At 35.3% G+C, this 24,657-nt stretch overlaps 1 protein-coding gene and 1 long non-coding RNA gene across 14 annotated transcripts in view; one reads left to right on the forward strand and one right to left on the reverse strand.

Moving 5' to 3' along the window:
• Positions 1–24,657, reverse strand: part of Sox6 (SRY-box transcription factor 6) — a 538,528-nt gene that overhangs the window by 499,606 nt on the left and 14,265 nt on the right. The gene's annotated exons all lie outside the window — the stretch shown is intronic.
• Positions 16,902–24,483, forward strand: LOC125361750. The gene is made up of 3 exons (XR_007212987.1): positions 16,902–16,913; positions 21,470–21,476; positions 22,731–24,483. It is a non-coding gene; the product is annotated as an uncharacterized LOC125361750 (long non-coding RNA).

The following is a 24,657-nucleotide window of genomic DNA, read 5'->3' on the forward strand; positions in this document are numbered from 1 at the left end:
TCACTTTATCCCTCTCTCTCAGTTACTGGCTACTGACTTTAATACCTTACTATACTGTACCATTCTCTCCAAAACTATGATTTGTATAATATTTGTTTTTTAAAACTACTTGGAGTTTAAGGAATACTGGCAATATGTACTTTTGAACCCCTGTTTTTCCTGTTCAAATGCATGTCTATAAATTTTATTTTAATCACAGCAAAAGTTTGAAATTTGGGTTTATCTTTTAAATTTTCTTTGCCCATAAATAATACAATACTGATAGCATATTTTGATGCCTAACATCAAAATGTCCTAAAATCAATGGTTGAAGAAAAATCCCATTCCTATGACTAAGGTATTGGGTATGGAAGACATGGTAGAGAAGTTTTCAAAGTCAATTCATGTGTGAGTATTGGATTGGATTCAAGCAAATAAACTGTTAAAGCCAGTTAAAATTGAAAACTAGAAAGGGTAGGGACCTACAAGCTCTATAGTGCATACCTTACAGTGATTTACTTAAGTTTTGACATTGAAGTATTCCAACTTTTATTCTAAGATTAGAAGGTTTCAGGCACACACAAAAAAGATAGGTCAATAGATAGATATTGAGAGATAGATTTAAAATAGATATTGTACATATTTATGTAAGTATATGTATACATATACTGGAAGGTAAGAACTGGGAAAGTGATATGAGGAAACTATTTTTCAACAATGAAAACTAGAATAAGGAAGGAAGGAAAGGGGGAAGGAAGGAAGGAAGGAAGGAGGGAAGGAAGGAAGGAAGGAAGGAAGGAAGGAAGGAAGGAAGGAAGGAAGGAAGGAAGGAAGGAAGGAAGGAAATGTATACTGAGAGATTCAGAGCAGGAGTAAAGGGAAGTACTCTAGTGCTATCCAGACTGCAAATATGTATTGCCATACATACTTTATCATTCCACTGCCTATGAGCATTAAGTTCGCCCAGTAATAGCTGCAACTGTACTTCCCCACATCCTATAAATAAACTCACACACTGACATATTCTGAGATATGAATGTGATGACTTATCCTAGCCAAATGGAAAACTCCTACTTCAATCAGTTGACAAACCAATTGACTCAAAGAACTGAAAGATCATGACGATGGAGAATTTGTCTTACTCACTACATTATCCTCATACTTAGATCAGTGCCTGACTAAAAGAAAGAGGCCTTCTGAAATATACACATCTCTTTGGCTTATCTTCAAAGTAAATTCCATAATGATACAAACATCATTATTACTCTTTAAAATACATTTAATATTTTGTATATCCCAGAAAAATTAGAATCCTGTCATTTGTAATAACTAATTCTGGAAAATAAGTAACACATGTGATACTGAAGTTTGTTCAATCTAAAGGTATCTCTGGTAAACTCAGAATACTTCCTGTTAAAGGAGACAAAATAGATTAAGTCATGCAAGCCTATTACATTTCACTCAATAAGAAATTGAATCAAATTCATATTTCCATAGTTTTCAGAAATCCCCAACATTTTGCCTTCAAGAAATGGACATCCAAATAATATCTAACAATCTACTAGAATGGCTGTAATTATTTTTATGGTAAATAAGATGGTAAGGATGTAAAGAAATTAGAACTTTTTTTTTTTAATTTTTTTTTTTGGCCAGTCCTGGGGCTTGGACTCAGGGCCTGAGCACTGTCCCTGGCTTCTTCCCGCTCAAGGCTAGCACTCTGCCACTTGAGCCACAGCGCCGCTTCTGGCCGTTTTCTGTATATGTGGTGCTGGGGAATCGAACCTAGGGCCTCGTGTATCCGAGGCAGGCACTCTTGCCATTAGGCTATATCCCCAGCCCTAGAAATTAGAACTTTTATACATTGCTGATATGAATACAAAATGATGTAGTCAGTGTGGAAAATAGAATAGTAAACTTTCAAAAAGTTAATTATGGGGCTGGGGATATGGCCTAGTGGCAAGAGTGCTTGCCTCCTATACATGAGGCCCTGGGTTCGATTCCCCAGCACCACATATACAGAAAATGGCCAGAAGTGGCGCTGTGACTCAAGTGGCAGAGTGCTAGCCTTGAGCAAGAAGAAGCCAGGGACAGTGCTCAGGCCCTGAGTCCAAGCCCCAGGACTGGCCAAAAAAAAAAAAAAAGGTTATTAACCCCAATGTCCATCAACAGGTACATGCAATGGAAAACTATTTTTATTCACAAAAAAGGGAAGTACTGACATGTTACAACACAGAAAACATGCCTAGAAAACATGAGGCTAAGTGAAAACAGGTCAGATATGAAAGGTTACATATTGTATAATTATATTAATAAAAAAATTACCAAAAGTAGGAAGACTTGCAGAGACAGATGATTGGTAGTTACCATATGCTAGGAAGGAGAAACAATGCTTAGTGGGCATTCAGTTGCCCTTTTGGTAATGAACATGTTTGTTTTGTTTTGTAATGAAAGCCACCAAACATTGGTTTAAAGAGAAGAGAAAAATTAGAATTGAAATATGATGGAGGGAGTGAATTGGTTCTGAAATATTTTAATGTGTTTTAACTGTCCACATTCTTCCCTCCAATTATTGATTATATCTATCTTCCTTCCATCTCAGTCTTGTTTTCTCTCATTTCCTAAGTGTGACTTTAACCAGGGACTTTAACATTTATATTTTCATGTTTATATTCTTAATGCCTTGGACACTGTGTATGTTCAATTAGTTTGTTAAATAAATGAAAGAAGAAACAGATTAATATGTGTAAAGTGTTTGTTTCATTATTCTTTAAAAAAAAAAAAACAGCTCTTCTGTAAGATTTCAGTCTTTCAATATTTTCTCTTGGGGCTGCGAATATGGCCTAGTGGCAAGAGTGCTTGTCTCCTATACATGAAGCCCTGGATTTGATTCCTCAGCACCATATATATCGAAAAAGCCAGAAGTGGTTCTGTGGCTCAAGTGGCAGAGTGCTAGCCTTGAGCAAAAAGAAGCCAAGGACAGGCTCAGGCCCTGAGTTCAAGTCCCAGGACTGGCCCCCCCAAAGAAAAAAAATATATGTATACATATATGTACATATGTATACATATATATATATATTTCGCCTTAACTTTCAGCTCTCAAATAGCTCTGTAACCAGATTTTGAGGATTCAACTCAATTTACATGACTGGTTTACTAGAGAAACTTTCAAATCATTTTGGGACTTATCATTAAAAGGAAACAAAGGTAATATGTTTATATATACACATACATACATATGTGTGTATATATATACATATACATATATACATACATATATATAGTTTTCTAGGTTTTTATGGAAAAAACTCTAAATTCATTCTCTTCAATAAATTTGACTTGCTAATATAAAAATGTCCAAATAACATAAATTTGTAAACATAATAAACATAAAGAAAATTCAACCTCCTGATGTATTTCTTCCTCAGCAAAGCCAACCTAAATCTATTTATGCAACTAAATTTCAATTTGAGTATTTGCTTACTTAAGCCCATTCTGATTTCTGCAGCTGATTCTCATCTCTGAAGGTATCAACTTACCACATACCTTAGCAACTGAATATATACTCTCTCGTATCATATTAACAACTGTTAAGTTCAAAGATGAGTACTAATTATTTTCTGTCCCCATGAGATGTGGCACATAGTTGACACCTAATAAAAACTTGTTGAATGGAAAAAGCATGTAACACATATTAAAACTTCATATAGACAAATTTAATAAGGATTTCTTGTTGCCTACATTTTTAATGGGAGCATACATTTCTTTAAAATGACAAGTCAGTCTCCTGCAATAGAGTTTTCTAAAATGTATTTCCCTAAAAGTTTTTAATTTAAATGTATAAAATTCCAAAACTAAATAGTTTTTTCTTCTACCATTCACTTGTAGCCCCTCTTGTGCAGGGCTGATCTCATCTATAATTGGCTTCCTTAGGATCACTTATTTATTGTTTTTGCAGTCATTTCTCAAAGTTTATTTCCAATGCCATGTCCTAAAGCAAATGTAATACTTCAATAATTTCCCATATAACTTGGAGAATATAATCTCATTTTTACTGTATCCTCTGTGGCTAATGAGAAACCATTTGCTAGTTTGTATCTAATTTTATACTTCTGATTCTGACTTGGCTTTGCTTTCTAGAAGATTTTCTTTATGTCTGATGTTCTGATAAGTGTGTCAAAAAAAAAATCCTTCAACTGAGCATTTAGTATAACCTTCCCACCTCGTGATTTATAGAGCATTATTTGTAATTAATTATTTTATAGGTATTATAGCTCACTGGACTTTAAAAGCATTTTAACTATCAAATTAAAGATTCTGGGGGCTGGGATATGGCCTAGTGGCAAGAGTGCTTGCCTCCTATACATGAGGCCCTGGGTCCAATTCCCCAGCACCACATATACAGAAAATGGCCAGAAGTGACAATGTGGCTCAAGTGGCAGAGTGCTAGCCTTGAGCAAAAAGAAGCCAGGGACAGTTCTCAGGCCCTGAGTCCAGGCCCCAGGACTGGCCAAAAAAAAAAAAATATTAAAGAATCTGCACTTTCCTTTATCATTACACGACAAAAACCAAAATTCTTTAGTATCACATTTCTTTTTTTTTTTTTTTTTTTTTTTGGCCAGTCCTGGGCCTTGGACTCAGGGCCTGAGCACTGTCCCTGGCTTCTTCCCGCTCAAGGCTAGCACTCTGCCACTTGAGCCACAGCGCCACTTCTGGCCGTTTTCTGTATATGTGGTGCTGGGGAATCGAACCTAGGGCCTCGTGTATCCGAGGCAGGCACTCTTGCCACTAGGCTATATCCCCAGCCCCACATTTCTTTATTTAACTGGTATACTGGTATACTGATATACCTATAGTACACTTAGCTAGTTAATGGAGGCATTAATAAACTTAGATGCGGGGCTGGGGATATGGCCTAGTGGCAAGAGTGCTTGCCTCCTATACTTGAAGCCCTGGGTTCGATTCCCCAGCACCACATATACAGAAAATGGCCAGGAGTGGCGTTGTGACTCAAGTGGCAGAGTGCTAGCCTTGAGCAAAAAGAAGCCAGGGACAGTGCTCAGGCCCTGAGTCCAAGGCCCAGGACTGGCAAAAAAAAAAAAATAAATAAAAATAAAAAAAATAAAAATAAACTTAGATGCAGTTTGTAGAACAAACAAAACATTTTAAATCAGAATTCTTATACATTATAGAAGTAAAAGGATTGAAACAATAATGAAAATATGAACAATTCTACATTTCATTGATATTGACATATCCAGGCCATTTTTTTTTTTTTTTTGGCCAGTCCTGGGCCTTGAACTCAGGGCCTGAGCACTGTCCCTGGCTTCTTTTTGCTCAAGGCTAGCACTCTGCCATTTGAGCCACAGCACCACTTCTGGCCGTTTTCTGTATATGTGGTGCTAGGGAATCGAACCCAGGGCCTTATGTATACAAGGCAAGCACTCTTGCCACTAGGCCATATCCCCAGCCCGCCATTTTCTTTTTTACCGCAAATTAATATATTTTGAATTATAAAATAGTAAAAAAAAAAAAAACTAGACTGTAAGAGTTCAGGGAAGGAGAGGACAAATTGAAAGGGTGAAAGAGGGCAACTATGCCCAAAGTATTCTGTATAAACATATGGACATAAACAAAGACACCTGTTGAAATTGTTTAAGAGAGAGGGAAAGATGATAAAGGAGAATGATAGAGGAGATGAATTAGTTTAGAGTACACTGTATGCATGTATTGAATATTACAACAAAATTTCCTTATATGAGTTATGTACACTAATACAAATCATTTTTTTAATTATTTCACTCCTCAGAAAAATTATATGAACTTTTTTTTTCATATGTGGGCCATTTTTGCCTCTTTTGAGGTTTTTTTGGTGGTGGGTACTATTGCACATTATTATGCTAAAAGTAAAAACAAACACAAATTTTTTAAAGGTGAAAATATTTTTCTTTTTAAGGTGTAGCATTCAGGTTTGAACCCAAGGCCTCTGCTTACAAAGCAAGTAATCTACAACTTGAGCCAAAGCCCATCCCTTTTATTGCTTTAGTTGTTTTTCAAACAGGGTTTATGTATATGTCTAGGACAGCCAGTACCATGATCCTCCAATTTACATTTTCCACATAGCTATAATGACAGGTATATGTCCCAATACCCAGCTTTTTATTGGTTGAGATGGGGACTAGACAACTTTTTGCCCAGCTGGACTTGAACCAGGATCCTCTCTATCTCTATCTCTTAAATAGCTAGGATTTCAGCCATGAGCCACTGTGCCCAGAAAACATTTTTGTATAATTAAATCTACTTCCATACTATAGGTTTAAGTTTTCTCCTTTGATAAGAAATAAGAGCTACTTAGATATTTGATTGTAGCTATTTTAATGATGGAAAAGGTTATAGCAGTATTTTCCTGGCACTTAATAGAGATGTCTATTTAAAAACATATTGTGAGGGTTGGCAGAGAAACTCAAGTAGTAGAATGCCTGCCTATCCACTGTGAGACCATGAGTTCAAACCCCAGTAACACACACGCATGGTAAAATACATGACACAGCAAGTACCTTTAAATTGTGTTATTTAAATGACTGTTTTCATGACTATTTTATAGATTACTCTGGACAAAATAAAAATTATCTTAAAGCATAATCAAAAGCCAAGTACCTAAGAGATTTATTTTTAGTTACATTGCAGTTGATAGTATCAGAATTTATTTGGTAAAATAAACATATCAAATAAAGAAATGTATCATTGTGTATATCTTACTACAACTGAAAAACATTTTATTATTACTTTAATAAAAAGAAAACTGTGACTTACTTGGTTAATTGCAAATAAAACTGTTATAATTATGTTCTCGTAAATATTTTACTTTGAATTGTACTTCTAAAATTAATTGGCATTTCATAGTCCCTGGATTTTTAATAAAAACATCATAGTAACATTATACACAGAGCAGCTCTAATTTCATTAGCCAAAAAGTATGATATTTAAACTCAAAACACTTAATTTGTTTTCTCAAACAGTGTCTGTATAGACAGAAATGTCTAATCACAGTTCTCAACATTTAACCAAGTTATCCCTTTCTGAGGACATTGTAATCTGATTAATCTTTAAGTTGTTTATTTGTACAACTGCCATAAAAAAAATTAAGCCCTTTCAGTTGCAAGACTTTTTATCTGTTCCCTTGCTAACTAAAAATTTTACTCCTGTAACTCTAACAGAGTATGTAGTTTGATCCTTTTAACTAATTAGAGGTTCAACAAGAAGGAAGTCAGGCCATTGCAATTACTGTCCACATGTTCATTATACCAAATATGTTATAGGTCAACCTAACCATTTTTATTTCACAAAAGGCTTTTTTTTCCTTATTCATACTGTCTCTCTCTGGAAATGATCAGCTACCCTAGCATTAACATAATGGCTATTTGTACTTGTTGTAGAAATATAAAGTAACAAAATTTGGCTTGAACTAGGAGACACAAGTGAACTGCCCATAGACTTATCATTTCTACAGCAAACCATTGTAATTCTGTCTCTGTCTCTTACATTAAAGTCTGGTCATATATATTTAATTCCATTCTTTAAAATTTCAGTAGACAACTTCAGTGCTAACCTACTACTGCCCTGTAGAAAATCTTTGATGTCACAGTATAATAGCTCCTGAAAGAACAGCACTAATACTTAATGTAACATGAAACTAGGGCTCTGCAGTGGGGCTGTCTGCTGTCAGGAAGAAACAATTTCACTACTGTTCCCCAGAAGTGACAATGTTGGGACCTATCTGTACAGTATCCCTCACTAGCAAAGGAGATTTACATTTATTAGAAAGTAATATATTTATACATTTATTTTATATTTATTAGAAAGCTTTATTCTTTTAAATATGCTAATATGTATTTTAAATAAAGAATAAACTACATTTTAATAGCAAACAATGCATGTGCTTCATTTTCCCAGAAGCCTATATAAGTTGCACACTAAAGAATATATCTAGGGTTCTTAAAGAGTTAATAAGCCAAATGGAAATGGCTCTTAATAATAAGAAGCAACTCATGTATTATTTCATTATTTCAGAAGTCACACACCACAATCCTATGTAGAACTTGTCTTTGGGATGTTTTTACATTCACCAATGCTAGCCATTTCAGGTAAAAGATCTATCAATAAAGTAAAAGGGAAACAGCAAACATGTTCCTGTACAGATAGTCAATTTTAAAAACTAGTATATAAATTTCTTTTTCAACTTATTGGCCAAATAAACAATGAATATATCCACACACATATATCACAGCTACTCAGGAACAAAGATAATAGTATGAAATTAATCTTTGACCCAAAATATGTTAGTGTGATCTACTATGGACCACTAAGGCATATTTGCTCCTCTTCTGAATATTAAGCTATTGCTTTCATTGTTTATACGGCAATTAAATATCTGACTGCTCTGAGCTGCTAATTTTTTTAATGTTTATATAGCATAAGACTTAGACAAGAAAAATTATAAACTTTACTGAGAGACTTTAGACAGGTCGTCTTCTTTTTTTTTTTTTTTTTGCCAGTCCTGTGCCTTGGACTCAGGGCCTGAGGACTGTCCCTGGCTTCTTCCCGCTCAAGGCTAGCACTCTGCCACTTGAGTCACAGCGCCACTTCTGGCCATTTTCTGTATATGTGGTGCTGGGGAATCGAACCCAGGGCTTCATGTATACGAGGCAAGCGCTCTTGCCCCTAGGCTATATCCCCAGCCCCTACTGAGAGACTTTAAAGAATACTAAAATGAATGGGCTTTGGGAGGGGTAGACTAATGAAAAGAAGAGGGGATAATGCAGGCAAGAAATCATTGTATACCTTATAAAATTCAGACAAGTAAGGGGAGGGGTAGGGAAGGTATGGATGGGTAAGAATGTTGAAAGGGGTGACATTGATCAAGACATATTGTATTCATAAACTGCTTTGTTAAATAACAACTCCTTTGTACAACTACTTAGAGATAATGAAAAAATAAAGTAAAATATTGATAACATAATAATAATAATAAAATTAAAGGTAGAGAAACAATATGTTCATGCATTAGAAGAGTTGTTATGAAGTTATTCTTTCCCTAAAATTTTCTGTATAGATTAAATACAAATTGAACTTTAAAAATTCCAATAGGACTTTTGTCTGGTATAGAACTTAAGTTAATTCTAAATTCATATGGAAACACAAAGGGGCCAAGAAGTGCTAAGACACTTGAAAAATAAAAACAAAGTTGCGAGACTTAAATCTATAAAACAGAAAATCTCATTATATATGAAGCAAATAAAATAAAAACAGGGTACTATGGGTTGCAAGTATAGATAAACATCTAGAGACTATAATAAAAAAACAACCTAAAAAGAGATTCGTGTTTAGATGAGCACTTGATATGACCAAGGTAAATTATACAACATTCAGGGGAAAAAATGGGTTTTAATAGATTATCTAGGACAGCTAGACACTGAGAAAAAAAATGACTGTATCCCTAATTCAAATAGCATTACCAGAACAGCTTTCTGTATAATAAACATCAGTGTAAACATATTGGGAATTAATCTTTATTGCCTCATATAAGAAATAACTTTCTTATCAGCACAAGAAAACTAGGCAAAAAAGATTTTAAAAAATTCAACTATACTAAAATTAAAATATCTTTTAACCAAAAACTCCATACAGTGAAAAGACAACTCAAGAGCAGAAGACAGTTGCAACCTACATGAATAAAAATTCATATACAGATGGGCTGGGAATATGGCCTAGTGGCAAGAGTGCTTGCCTCATATACATGAAGCCCTGGGTTCGATTCCCTAGCACCACATATGTAGGAAACAGCCAGAAGTGGCGCTGTGGCTCAAGTGGCAGAGGGCTAGCATTGAGCAAAAAAGAAGAAGCCAGGGACAGTGCTCAGACCTGAGTTCAAGGCCCCCAACTGTCCAAATAAATAAATAATTCATATACAGAAAATATAGAAAACAACCAAGCATTTTAAGAAACGCAATGATGCAATAGAAAAAGTGCACAAAAATGAAAAAACATTTTATAAAAGAATAAAGCTACTCATCAATAACTTATTTAAAAGTCTTGCTATCAGCAGAGCCCCAGTAACTCACACCTATAATCCTAGCTACTCAGGAGGCTGAGATCTGAGGCTGGCTAGAAGCCAGCCAGGGCAAAAGAGTCCATGAAACTGTTATCTCCAATAAACTACTCAGAAAAGGCCAGAAGTAGTGTTGTGGCTCAAGTGGCAGAGGACTAGCCTGGAGCACAGAAAGGCTCAGGCCCTGAGTCCAAGCCCCAAGACTGGCAAAAAAAAAAAAAAAAGAGAGAGAAAAAAAATGCCTGGTATTCCTGTCAATCAAGAATGCAAATTAAAACCAAGCAGTTGTCGAAAGTTACAAGTTTGAAGAACCCCTCTGTGGAGATGGATGAAAGGTAGAGGCAGAAGGACTGTGAGTTCAAAGCCAGTCTGGGCTACATAAAGAGCTCCAAGCCATCTGGGTAAATAATGAAATCCTGAGACCATGTCTCAGAAAAAAAAGTTTAACAATAGATAGTTGGCAAAGAAGTCAAATAATGGGAATGTTCATAGACTCCTGGTGGAGTATTAACAACCACTCCAAAACCAATTTTAGAAGAGATTAGAATTAAGTAAACAAGATGAAGACAGACATAGCCTCTGACCTAATAATCCTATTCCTTCATACATAACCTAGAGAAACTTGTGCATGTGATTTCCAAATACAAATATATGCACAAGGTTTATAGCAGCATAATTCATCACAAGCAACAACTTGTCCAGAGATGATAAGCAACAACTTGTCCAGTGATGATAAGGGATAAATAACTCTGATACTTACCAAATTAAAAGAAAATTAATAAAGCAATATTTCATAATAGTGATAGATAATAAACAGAAACAGAAACATACATAAATAACAGATTCTCAATGATTCCAGGTACAAAATGCATAAAAAAGGCAAAAATCAAACTTTTTAGATATGCTTTCCAAAACAGTTTAACTACAAAGTGGAGAAAGTGGCTAACATTAAGTACCTAATTCTGGTTACTTCAGAGAGTAATGTGAGTTTAATTGGGAAGGGCAACAAAAAGCTTCTAGGATAATGTCAGTATTCCATTATTTTCACCTAGATGTTGGTTTAGAGTCACTTTATAATCATTTCATATGAATATACTTACATTTTTAACACTACTTGGCATGTTTACATTTCAATGTTTAAAGAGAAAGAGTAGATCTACCTTATACTACGAATATAGGTGGAATAATGTATAATATATAGACAGCTCTTGGAAAACCACAAAAAAAATGCTTATACAGTACCCCTTTTTTAAAGTTAGTTAAGTATTAACATCAAACACATACAAAACAAGCAATAGTCTACATTATATAAAATCTCCTAGCTCACAAATATGTTGTCACCTCAAAATAATAAGACACATTTTCTGTAATGCCACAAAATGGGACTTACCATTCTTTTTTAACAAACTTCAGAGAAAATATACAAGAAGATAACTAAAGTATAAAGGACTTCTAAAGGAATTACAATGTGAATTCTTGAAGTTCTCAAACATTAAATATACTCTATTTCATGTCTCTTAACAACACTCCTAAGTGAAAGGCTTTTATCCTCACTTAATAGCCCCTTTACAATATTATAAATGAGATGGCTATCTTCAAAAACTAAAGGAAAAAATTCAAAGTATAAATAACTATGGAAATGAGGTGTAAAAATAAATAAAAGAAAGGAAGGAAAGGAGAGTGGAGAGAAGAAAAAACAATGAAGGGAAATCATTCATATTTACTAATTCATATTTTTAAAAAAGAGAAACTCGGATTCATACAAATCTTGCCTTCAAATGTACACACACAAATGCATATACACAAATTATCTGACTTCTTAAAATGGCAGGCAAAAGAGGCATGAATATAAAAATATTCCATTTCATTATATCATTTATAAAAATAATGTAAATATGTATGTATTTTTTGTCATATCTTTCCTCATTTTTCTTCTTGCTATCAAGCCTTCTTTTCTATATGTACTGTTTCTGAGGAAGGAAATGTCTCAGTTAGTAGAATGAAGCATATAGTAATTCTATGTTTATTTGAAAAACTGATGAACTGGTTCTTGAACTGACTGCACCATTTTACATTCTCATGAGGAATGAATGAGGGTTACACTTTCCCAATTTCTCCACATTCTTGACAACACTTCTTAGTTTCTCTATAATATAGCCACCTTCAAGTGTGTGAAGAATTGTAATTTGACTTACATTTCCCTAATATCTAACAATATAGAAGGTCTTTTTGCGAGTACTGGTCATGTTGGGATTGAACCCAGGGCCTCATATACAATACACTTGACAGGCAAGTGCTCTACCACTTAAACCACACCCCTAGTACAATAAATCTTAGTTGAAGAAATACTGATTTGAGTCCTCTGCCCTTTTTTCCCAATATTTGAGTTGACTATTATCGAGACATGAGAGTGCTTCACATATTCTAGATATGTATCACTATAAAGTACATGATTTGCAAATATATTATTTTAATAATCTTTATGATCATATTTTTCTTTCTTCACTTAGGTTTTTATGTCATATAAATAAACCATCACCTAATTCAAGTTCACAAAAATTTATCCAATTTATGAATCTCTTGCATTTAAGTCCTTGATTCACTTAGGGTTAATTTTGTGTATGGGGTAAAGTAGGAATCCAGCTTCATTTGCTTGAGGATATTAAGCTGTCCCATTGTCATTTCCCATTGATTTTGTCTTCATACCACATACATCAAAAATCACATTAAAAGGACTTAGGGTATATGATTCAATGGAAGAGCACTTGCCTAGCAAACAAGAGTCTCTGGGTTTGGTATCTATCAATGTCCATAATAACAATAATGATGAACACAATGATAGCCTTTTTAAGATGGGAATAGTATTGTAACATAATTTTCTTTTTGTCTATCGCGGCGCTTGAACTCTGGACCTGGGCACTGTCCCTGAGCTCTTCAGCTCAGGGCTAGAGCTCTACCACTTCAGCCACAGCACCATTTCTGGTTTTCTGGTGGTTAAGTGGAGATAAGAGTCTCATGGACTTTCCTTCCCCAGGCTAGCTTTGAACCATGATCCTCAAATGTCAGCCTCCTGAGTAACTAGGATTACAGGCATGAGCCACCAGCACCCGTATTGTAACATAATTTTGTCATGTGTGTGACACTCCTGAGCTTGATTTTAGGGCCTGAGAAGTGCCCCTGACATTTTTTACTCAATTTTACTGCTCTACTTCATTCACAGCTCCACTTCCAGCTTTTCTTGGTAGTGAATTGGAGATTAGAGTCGCATAGACTTTCCTGCCCAGGCTGGCTTTGAAACATAGTTCTCAGATCTCAGCCTGAGCATCTAGGTAGGATTACAAGTGTGAGCCACCAGTGCTTGACTTGTATGTAACAAAAATTTTAAATACAGTTTCTTATGTATGAGTACAATTTGAAAAGTAGTTTTTTTAATCACTACATTGATCACTTGAATTTCATGTAGAGATTTTTTTTAATCTCAGTTTTCTATACTTTAATTTTACTACCTGGCAATTGAGACTGACTTTATAATCATCTAAAATAGCTAAGTATTTTTTTTTTTACAAGATGACAAAAAGGGGCTGGGGATATGGCCTAGTGGCAAGAGAGCTTGAGGCCCTGGGTTCGATTCCCCAGCACCACATATACAGAAAACGGCCAGAAGTGGCGCTGTGGCTCAAGTGGCAGAGTGCTGAGCAAAAGGAAGCGAGCTGAGTCCAAGGCCCAGGACTGGCCGGGGGGAAAAAAATGACAAAAAGACAGATTTATTGGAGAAGTAAAAAGTGAACAAAAAGTGAACCAACCGGCCTTGGTCGCAGCCCAGACTCGGGAGCTGAAACTGCCGACCACGTGTGCAGGGTCAGGGAGCCACCAGCACATGTGCAGCCCAGACTCGGGAGCTGGAACTGTGCGTGATGTGTGGCCTGCCAGCCTGGTTATAAGGCAAGCATCACAGACCTAAAGTAGCTAAGTATTACAATTCATTAAACCTTCTATGTACTCCTTTTCTCCCCTGTAAAGTGAAATTGGCTCCAGCTAGGTTGTGTGTCAAGATTATGTCCTGAATTAAATAATAATATCCAAAGAGGGATCTTAGACAGTGAAAAACTACAGCATGACAAGGAAAGCATTCCGATAAAGAACAGAAAATTACAAAGTGAAAGAGAAGATCTGAAGTGTAGAATGACCCCCATTTAATGACCCCCACTTCTTCAATGTTTTTACTACCAACATACACGTAGAAAGCTTGTTGGGGGGGGGGGGTAATTTTCACCTCTCTTTTCATAATCAATAGATGAAAATATTCTTCTTTCCCCAAATTTTGTTTTAATTATGATTCTCTTATCCAAAAATCCAATGACAACCATACTAGTTCTTTTATACTACTAATTTTAAGGAATCAACTAGCTGCATTAATTTGCTGTCTTTATGCCTTTAAATACACTTTTCAGCCAAGTGCTGGTGACTGTAGTCCTAACTGCTCAGGAAGCTGAGATCGGAAAATCCTCGTCATGGTTTAAAGAGAGCTGAGGCAGAGAAATCCAAAAGACTTCATCTCCAATTAACCAGCAAATGCCAGACTGGAGGTATGGCTCAAATGGTGGATCTCCAGCCATGAACAAGTATGAACAGAGTGTCCCTAAGTTCAAGCCAAGCTACTGGTACACACACACACACACACACACACACACACACACACACACACACACACTATGTATGTATGTGTGTATGTATACATATATGTATGCATATGTATACATGTATACATATGTATATAAGCATGAATGTATATATGATATGTATATATGAATATATACTCTGAAATGTTTTTATGCATTAAATATAAATAAGATAGCAACTCCTTTGGAAATAAATATATATGTATATATGTTTATAGGCAGATTAGATAGATAGATAGATAGATAGATAGATAGATAGATAGATAGATATAAATCCTTCAAGGATAAGTTTTTTCCTTTTTAACATTTTGACTTCTATCAAGCTTCTTCTTGGACTTAATTAGTGGAATCACAGTGCATACTCTTATCTTTTAACTTCCTGTAATCTTTTTCTACCTCTGAATCTATCTGTGCATAACCTGAAAATTTTGTTCATGTTGTTATGAAGATTAGTAACTTTTTATTGCTGTACAGCATTTTATTGAATAAGTGAACCACAATTAAGCTATTCTCCTATTTATAAGCATCTGGGTTGTTTACATTTTGTAACTATTATTAACAGAGCTCTTATGAACGTTCTGTGTCAACTACTTGGTGGACAAAAGCAGTTTTTCTCTTGAGATTTTACTCAGGAGGGTAACTGCAAGTCATATAATAAGGAATATGCTTAATTCAGTAAATACTACTTTTACTGAAATCTTCAGTAAATGCTGCCAAAAAAGTTTTAAAATTGGTTATAACAATTTACAATTTCACCTGGAATATATGAGAGTTTCAATTGTTCCACATTCTCACCAACATAAGGCATTGTCTATCTTCTTAATTTTAGTCTCTATGCTCTATTTATTATCTTATAAAATCTGTCATTTTACTCATTGTAAAATAGAAAGCATATTATCCTCTATCCCATCACCTTCCACCTTCTTAAAATGTAGTCCCCACCAGGAACACTAAGAAAAACAGCAAAAAAAATTCCTGGGAGTTTGTTAAAAATGTACTGAATCTAAAAGGAAAAGAGGTAATCATTGATTCAACACGGAGGTCACAAAGAAAAGATCATATTCTTTGTTACCGTTTTAGAATTACTTCTTTCTAGAAGTGAGAGATTAGAAACAACATATCAGAGTTTTAGCAAAAAAAAATGGTCTCAAATATCCTTGTTATACTCTAAAGCTCTTATAATATCATCCTATTTTAATCAACCTTTGTATCTTTAATATCAATCTGGCATACAGAAGATACTTCATAAATTTTTGCTGAATTTTTAAATAAAATTAAGGCCTGAAGATATATGAATAAATGCAAACTAAATACTCAACAAGTTATAAAAATTAATGTCAAATGATAGAATCACATCCCAAAAGACCTTAACAAAAAGAAAAGTCATGAGGAATAATAGAATACAACCACAGATGCAGAAAAGTAGGAAGTAAATTTTTTAATTTATATCAACTTGTACAAATGTATTTTAAACCAAGAGAAAAATAGACATTTCCCAGAAAAATATACATTACTGAAAATGACTATAGAGTGGGTAGGCAATAGGAAGAGACTGATAAAATATTGTGAAGTATCACCTATCCTTTTTAAATGTATAGATGTCAAATGGATTTACAGATAAGGCTTTTGACCAATAAAGAACTTACAACTTTCTATATTCTCCAAATTATTTCAGAACACAAAGATAAAAAGTTTCCAATTCATTTTAAAAACTAGCATGATCCAACCATCAAAATTCTATAAATATAACACCAAAATGCATGAATCATTGATACAAATTTATGTACACAAATTCCAATCCAGCAGTATAATTTCATATTTATATACACTGTAATCTAGTTTGTTGGTGGAATACAATGATTAAGCACTAGACAATCTATCAACACATTTTTTACAATAACAATAAAAGTAAAGAATAAAAAATTATTTTCATTAATAAGTGCCAAAATTTGAGAAAACTTTAAAACCATTCTAAGCCAAAAGATCTTAACAAAGAAATATCAAATTAATCTAATCAAAGAAAAAGTTATGTGGAATAGATCAAAATTCAGCATTTGTGTCCACAAAAACCAGACATTCAAGTATAGGATAAGACATGATAAATAAAAGGCCTGTCAGCATTAGCTAGCAGACAGATTAATGAATCAAGAGTGTGATATGCTGTCCATAAAACTTAGGTTCTACTAACAGAAGAATATTATCTAGGTCAAGAGCAGTGATAAGTCCATAGTTCTCTATAATGGTTATACTTGAAATTTCAAATCCTGACCACTATAGATTTTAGTAGAATCATCTCAAGAAAATTACTTAGTTCCTAGGTATCCTTACCTTATCCATAAATTAGGAATAATAAACACATACTTCACAGGGTTAAGCAAGACTTATATGAGGTAATACTTTGTGTATAACATTGTTCAATAAAACAAAACTTTAACCAGTTGTCAAAGCATTCTTTCACTGGACAACATCCACTGAGTACTTGTTAGGTACCAGATGCTGATCCATTCACTAAAAGTAAATTAATGCGCAAAATTCTTATCCACAAGGAACTTATATTCTAATCAGTCAGAGTCTTTATTCACCCAGCATAGACTAGAATATCACTTATAAATCATAACATCATGAAAGGATGATTTATACACTCTTTCAACTCAGAGGTTCCATAATGCAAAAAACAATGTATTCCCAACCTTTGATCTATTCATGATCTGTGCAACAACTACTATACCACTACCTTTTCCTCTAGTACTAACATCATGACATGGCTGCCTGCAGGAACTCTAACTTGATTTCACTGCTGCCTTCTTAGATACCATCTTTTCTTTTCTTTTCTCCTTTTTTCTTTTCTTTTCTTTTCTTTTCTTTTCGTGTGTGTGTGTGTGTGTGTGTGTGTGTGTGTGTGTGTGTGTGTGTCATGGGGCTTGAACTCAAGGCCTGGACACTGTCCCTGCACTTTTTCACTCAAAGCTAATACTCTACCCACTTTGAGCCACAGTGCCACTTCCATTTTTCTGGTGGTTAATTGGAATCTCATGTACTTTCCTTGACAGGCTGCCTTTGAACCATGATCCTCAGATCTCAGCCTCCTGAGTAGCTAGGATCACAGGGATGAGCCAACAGCGCCTGCCTCAGATGCTATTTTATTCATCCATTTATTTGCTCAACTCATAGATTCCTCTGCTTCTGGGCCTACTTTCCTTTTCTCTACTAGTATCATCTTCACCAAGGAAACAGTATGGGATTATTAGTACAAAGAACTTAACTTTGTTGTCAGAAAAACCTGAGTTAACTCCAAGATCTAGCATGGCCATTCTGCTGCCACCACTAGTAATCTGGAGGCTTAAAGTCAAGCTCTCACTCCCTGGTATTGTTACACTGAAGCTAAGGCCCTCCTGATAGATATTTTCTGAGTAGAAATAATACTGGGATACCACATTTTTACAAAAGCTTGAAGCCAGAAGTCAGTGGCTCACGCTTGTAATCCTACGGACCAAAATCTGAAGATTGCAGTTCAAAGGCCAGGAGAGTCTCTGAGGCTCCTATTCCCATGAACTACCAAAAAGTGAGAAATGGAGCTATGACCCAAAGTAGTAGAGTGCTGGTCTTGAGCACAAAAATCTCAGGGACAGTGCCCAAGCTCTAAGTTCAAGCCTCAGGCACACACACATACACACACACACACACACACACACACACACACACACACATACACACACACACACTTGAGGGCAATAGAAAGCAACAAAAGATTACTATCTCAATTTCAGCCCATTGCCTCTACATATAACCCTCTGGGACTAAAAATCACATCCACAATCACTAGCCAAGCTAGGATTCACATGGACTCTCCCTGGGAAATAAATCTCATGTGCTAACTGCTGCTACTTTAAACCCTACCATTGTTTCTTCAGTTTTTGCCACAATCACAGTTATGTATCTAGCCTGAGGTACTCATATGTATCTAGCCTCATACACATTAATACCCAGGTCAACTAGTCTCCAAAGATTATGAAACTTAGAGAGGAAGGGGCTCACTTTGTTATAAAGGAATTTGAGTTATAGCAGATTTGTTGACTTGTAGTTAAAGAGATTCTCACAGTATCTATTACTATAGACCAATCTGAATTCTCTAAAGAGCCATGTTGATAAGATTTTACATTACATTCTAGTAGAATTACATTTTGACCCTTCAGCAAAGTATAATCTTACTGTTTTTGTTCAGGTTCTCTTTTCTAAGATATTCACTTGAATAACAGCTCTGATATTTACATGCACCTATGAGATGCTAGGAACTGTTTAAAATACTTGTATTTATTCCTTAAAGAATGCTAAAATTCTGATACTTACAAGACAGTATGTTGTAAACTAACTGTACAACTTGAGGGGAAGGGGAATTGGGGAGGAGGGAAGGTGGGAGAAAGAGGAGGGGGTAACAAGTTGGACAAGAAATGTACTCATTACCTAATGTATGTAACTGTGACTCCTCTGTACTTAACCTTGATGATAAATATTTTTTTAAAAAATAGTTTCCTAGAGGCCACATTTGTTCAGTGTAGATGGAAATACTGATATGGGGTTTTATTGGTTGGAAAGAAAATGTTGTCACGTACCTGACATTGATTTTGGTCAAATAGCAGCTAATTCTCCAAGGGTTAGGAGCAGTCTCAGGCGTGATGCTTTAACATACTCTGTAGCTTAACTTTTTTTCATTCAAGAATAGTTTCTATTTTCATTGTTTGTTACAAACTCAAGCAAATAACTCAATAAGCTCCCTGGTTCCAAGTTACCCCTTTTGGTTCACTGCAGGCTCTCCATTTAGCCATTTCTGCTTCAGCTGCATCTTCAATATTCTAGCCTTGTGGTTCCCCCCCACCCCCGCCTAATTCCTCTTGCAGTATGTTTCTCTTTTAATTTCTTCTTGAACTGATTTTTTAATGTATTATTAAATAGAAAGCAAGGTAATTTGAAGGAGAAAGTAAACAATTTTACTGTTAATACAATAGTAATAACTTTGTAACAAATGATTCCTTTGGGTTATATAATAAATTCTAAAGCAATAAAAAAAAAAAAGAATGCTAAAATTCTGGACATCAGTGGCTCATGCCTGTAATCCTAACTACTCAGGAGGCTGAGATCTGAAGATCAGAGTTTGAAGCCAGCCTGGCACAGAAGTCTCTCTCAGACTCCTATCTCCAATTAACCACTCAAAAACTGGAAGGAGAGCTGTGGCTCAAAATGGTAGAGCACTAGCCTTGAGCAAAAGAGCTCAGAGACAGTGCCCAAGCCTCACACCGACAAAGAAAAAACAGAATACTGAGATATTGAAACTGGTTTACAGATTTTTTTTTTAATTTTTTTTTGCCAGTCCTGGGCCTTGGACTCAGGGCCTGAGCACTGTCCCTGGCTTCTTCCCGCTCAAGGCTAGCACTCTGCCACTTGAGCCACAGCGCCGCTTCTGGCCGTTTTCTGTATATGTGGTGCTGGGGAATCGAACCTAGGGCCTCGTGTATCCGAGGCAGGCACTCTTGCCACTAGGCTATATCCCCAGCCCTACAGATTTTTTTTAAAAAATCAAGACTTAGTTTGAATAACAAACCCAAGTTTATAATGCACAGGCTTATTCAATACCCAACTAACTTTCTAGAACTGTTTAGGTCAGAGAAGTAAAATTAAAGTCAGCATTGGATTTCTACTCTTGAGAATACTTGACAGGAGATACTAAAGAACAGGTATTAAGGTTTAACATAACAGAAATGTAAACATAAAATGGGGTGGGAGACAATAAAGATTCATTGAATGTTTTAAGCTTTTAGGTCAAGAGCTACCAATATTCCTTTGCTTTAAAATGGGCATATTCAATAACCTAAGTACCTACAAAGAACCTAAAGGAAATTTTCCTAGACTTACTTCTTGCTTAGAGGTTATTCATTATAATGCAATCTAGCATTTTTATACATAATAAAAAATCAACTAAAAAATAACTGGCCTCACTGGCTTTATATATAGCTGAAACAGAAAGAAATTTATTGATTTGAAAAGAATTTTAGTTATATCAAGGGAAATGGGGAGATACTAAAGAAATTATAAGCCAGGCACTGGTGGCTCATACCTATAATCCTAGCTACTCAAGAAGCTGAGATCTGAGGATCGAAGTTCAAAGCAGGAGAAAGTCTATGAGAATCTTATCTCCAATTAGCCACCAGAAAACCAGAAGTGGTGCTGTAGCTCAAAGTGATAGAGCTCTAGCCTTGAATGAAAAATCTCAGGACAGCACCAGGCCCTGAGTTCGAGCACCATGACTGACCAGGGAAAGAAGGAAGGAAGGAAGGAAGGAAGGAAGGAAGGAAGGAAGGAAGGAAGGAAGGAAGGAAGGAAGGAAAGAAAAGAGTGTAAAATTACTATACACTAAAGAAATGAATCAAAGAAAAGTAAAACATGCTGTGTTAGGGATGGATGATAGGAGAGAATTGAATGAGAACAAATATAGTCAAATTACTTTAAACTCATTAGGAGAATAAAACAATAAAATCTATTGAAATTGTTTTAAAAAGAGGAGGAGGGATGAAAGAGAGTTCAAGGGGGTGAGTTTGATCAGAGTACCTTGTATATACATAAGAAATGTTACAATGAAACCCTTCTTGTACAACAAATATATACTTAAAAATCAGGTATTTATGTCTAAATTGAGAGAGGGAGATCCAGGCAGAATAAATGTCAAAAATGGTATGCCTATTAGCAAAAAGCCAATTATCAGTGATCTTCAAATAATTTACTTATGTAATACAGTGTTCTCCCTTAGCAGGAGCAGAATCTTAAAAAGAAAAGTTTTTTAAAAAAAGATAATGGATAATCAACTAAAAATGAGTCATCTTAAAGTTCAGAGGAAAGATAATTTGATAATTTCTGTCTCTGAATGTGAAGCTGACAAAAGTACAGGCAAATCCTTGCTTTGCCCTGTACTGTGTTAGCTGAAAGTAGTATATATTGAAGCTATATTCTCACTTTTCATGATTTGGTAGTAACTGAGATCAAATCATAACAGAAAAACATAGATCAGAACTATGCAAAATGAAGAGAAGATTCTGACTTATAAGAATTTAACCAGACCTACTAAAAAAAACCTGCAACACATTATAATGTTTAGTTCCTTATTATCCAGTCTCCTTGGATAATTACCCTGGATCATCAAGAAGAAATTGCTTTGGCTTGCTTGCCTTTTGGAGGTAGCTGTGTTATGCAGCAGTAATACCACAGGACTTCAAACCAGGACATCTATTTGTGATCTTAGGATGTTACTTTTCCTCTCTAACTCTTAATTTTCTTTTCTGTAAAAGAAAAATGATGTCTACATACAAAGTTGTGTGAATTTACTAATAAAATATTAATCACTAATGTTTAAGGTGAGATTATAACATATAAGGCATTCCTCCAATTATATTTGCCTACTCAACGTTCTCATAACTACTACACAGACCCTATTATTATTGCCATATTATGAAAAGATGTTTTGTGCATGTTAACTTCTCAACATCTGTCATACGCATTACTCAATATCACCTTCATCCATGGTAATAAATAGGCACTGAAAGAAAATAAGAAAAACTAAGCCGGGTGCCTGTGGCTCATGCCTATAATCCTAGCTACTCAGGAGGCTGAGATCTGAGGATTTCAGTTTGAAGCCAGGCCAGGCAGAAAAGTCCCCGTGAGATTCTTACCTCCCATTAACCACTCAAAAACTAGAAGTGTAGGGAGGGGGTAACTATGTTCAACAAGAAATGGACTAATTACCTTACTTATGTAACTGTGACATTACCTTTACAATCAAATCAAATTCAAAAACAAAAACAAAAACTGGAAGTGGAGCTGTAGATCAAAGTGGTAGAGCACTAGTCTTGAGCAAAAGAGCTCAAGGGGAGTGCCCAAGCCCTGAGTTCAACACCTACAATAGCCAAAAAGAAAAAAGAAAGAAAATAAGAAAAGTTGAAATCTGTTTATTTATCATAAACTTTAAAAAGCTGGTAGAAGAGAAGTTCTTAATGAAGACAGTTTCTAAGAGATTCCTTTATCTTCCTCCTGAGTGTTGGTTGCACTCTAAGATTCTGGAAGAAGTTAACCATCAAACTTCAAAGCAAGCCAGTTCTCTGGTGACAGAAACCATATTCAAAAAGCCTGGTACTGCCATGGCTGCCAGCCTAGCCAAACTCATGCAGTGAATTGATTGATGGCTGGGTTCCAACATCCTGCCTATCTCATCCAGCCCAACCTCCTTTACTAACACAACACTTTAATGCTAATACTTTCTCTTCCTTCCTAAAGTTCCTATTAGACACATGAGGCTAGGAAGCCAGAGCTCTGTCCAGGAGCATACTGTGGAAATCCCCTCTGTCAAAAGTTGCCTGGAAAACTGAAGGGAGGAAGCTAGATGTATTTTATGGGTTTTGTTCCTGAGTTCACTAACACAAATTCACATATTAAATTGGACTGCTATGATCTGCTACTTTAAAAGACACAGGGTACATGTTCCAGGATTGCTATACAAATGAGGAATCTTCATGAAAAGTGCTTTAGGAAGGAATGACACAGTTCAATTCCCAGGAGAGAATTGATAAGGTATCCAAGCTGAAACCTCTTTGAAGATCATCAGACTTTCTGTCTGCCAGCAAAAAGACTAATTTCTAGAGAGAAAAGATGTATCCAACATTACCGAAAGTTTATTGGTAGAGCAGAAACTCCCAAATTGGGCTTTTACAACTATATCAAACTTCCCGAGATATATACCAGCAAATTGCAGAAAAAGTAGGAAAAGGAGAAGAGTACTTATGATAACTGCCTGGAGCCATCCTGATAGCACTCTTCTCCATGTTTTCCAACTTCTGCTCCTACTGTATTTAAATCCAAAGAAGGTAGAGTGAAGAAGCAGCAAGGAACTGCAGGCACTTGAGCAAGCCATGAACCTCTGCTTGGTCCCCTCTCCTGAACCATGGTAAATACACTTAACTATAAAACTTTGGTGGTACCATCATCCCCACAGAATGACTAAAATTGCTTTACATTAAAGAATAAAAGATAGGTTAAGTTTTTCTCCTATCTTATATCAGAACCCTGGAAAAATGTCACACAACTCTTTCCTAAACCTTAACACTGGTAAATTCATAGCCTACTTCCTGTATCAGATTTCCAGTGACAGCTACATTCTCCCAAACAATCCTGTCCCAAAAAAGTATCCTCTGAAGACAATCCTTTCCCTCTGACTCATCATCCCTCCTTCTCTTTCCCAACTAGCCTTTCCTTTCAATAGCCTCCTAAATAAGGATGCCATCCTAGGAGTGTGTATGTGCATGTATACATACGTGAATATGTTGGGGTATTTCTGTTTATTTAAAAAGAAAAGTAATCTTCATTTAAATGTAAATATAGATCAACAGTCTCAATCTCTACATTAAAATGAATCCTCATATCCTGTACCACAAATGTCCTAGACTAAGAAGGAATATTGATTATAGATACTATATCTAAGTTTCTGTACTACAGTAACAGTGATCTTTCCAAAGAAACAACAGTTTGAGGACCATATTAATAATGTAGGCTTTAGTGACCATGACCAACCTAACAATTGTGCTGCAAAGTAGGAGGTCTTTAATGGCCATATTACAGGCCAGAAACAATAACAATTCTAATAGGCCTGGAAAAAATAGGCCTTTATTATCAAGTAATTTGAGATAAAGATTTATACCTAGTATGATTAACAGTGTACTTTACCCTATTGTACTTTGAGGTGTTAAATAATAATATAAAGTCTTTACAATCAGCAAGACATTTAAAAACTAAGCACACAGATAGAAATTTAAATTGCTATAATTTTCCAACAATGTTTTAAAATCACACAAAACTCAA

Source organism: Perognathus longimembris, chromosome 13 (genome assembly GCF_023159225.1).
Source record: "Perognathus longimembris pacificus isolate PPM17 chromosome 13, ASM2315922v1, whole genome shotgun sequence".
NCBI lineage: Eukaryota > Metazoa > Chordata > Mammalia > Rodentia > Heteromyidae > Perognathus > Perognathus longimembris.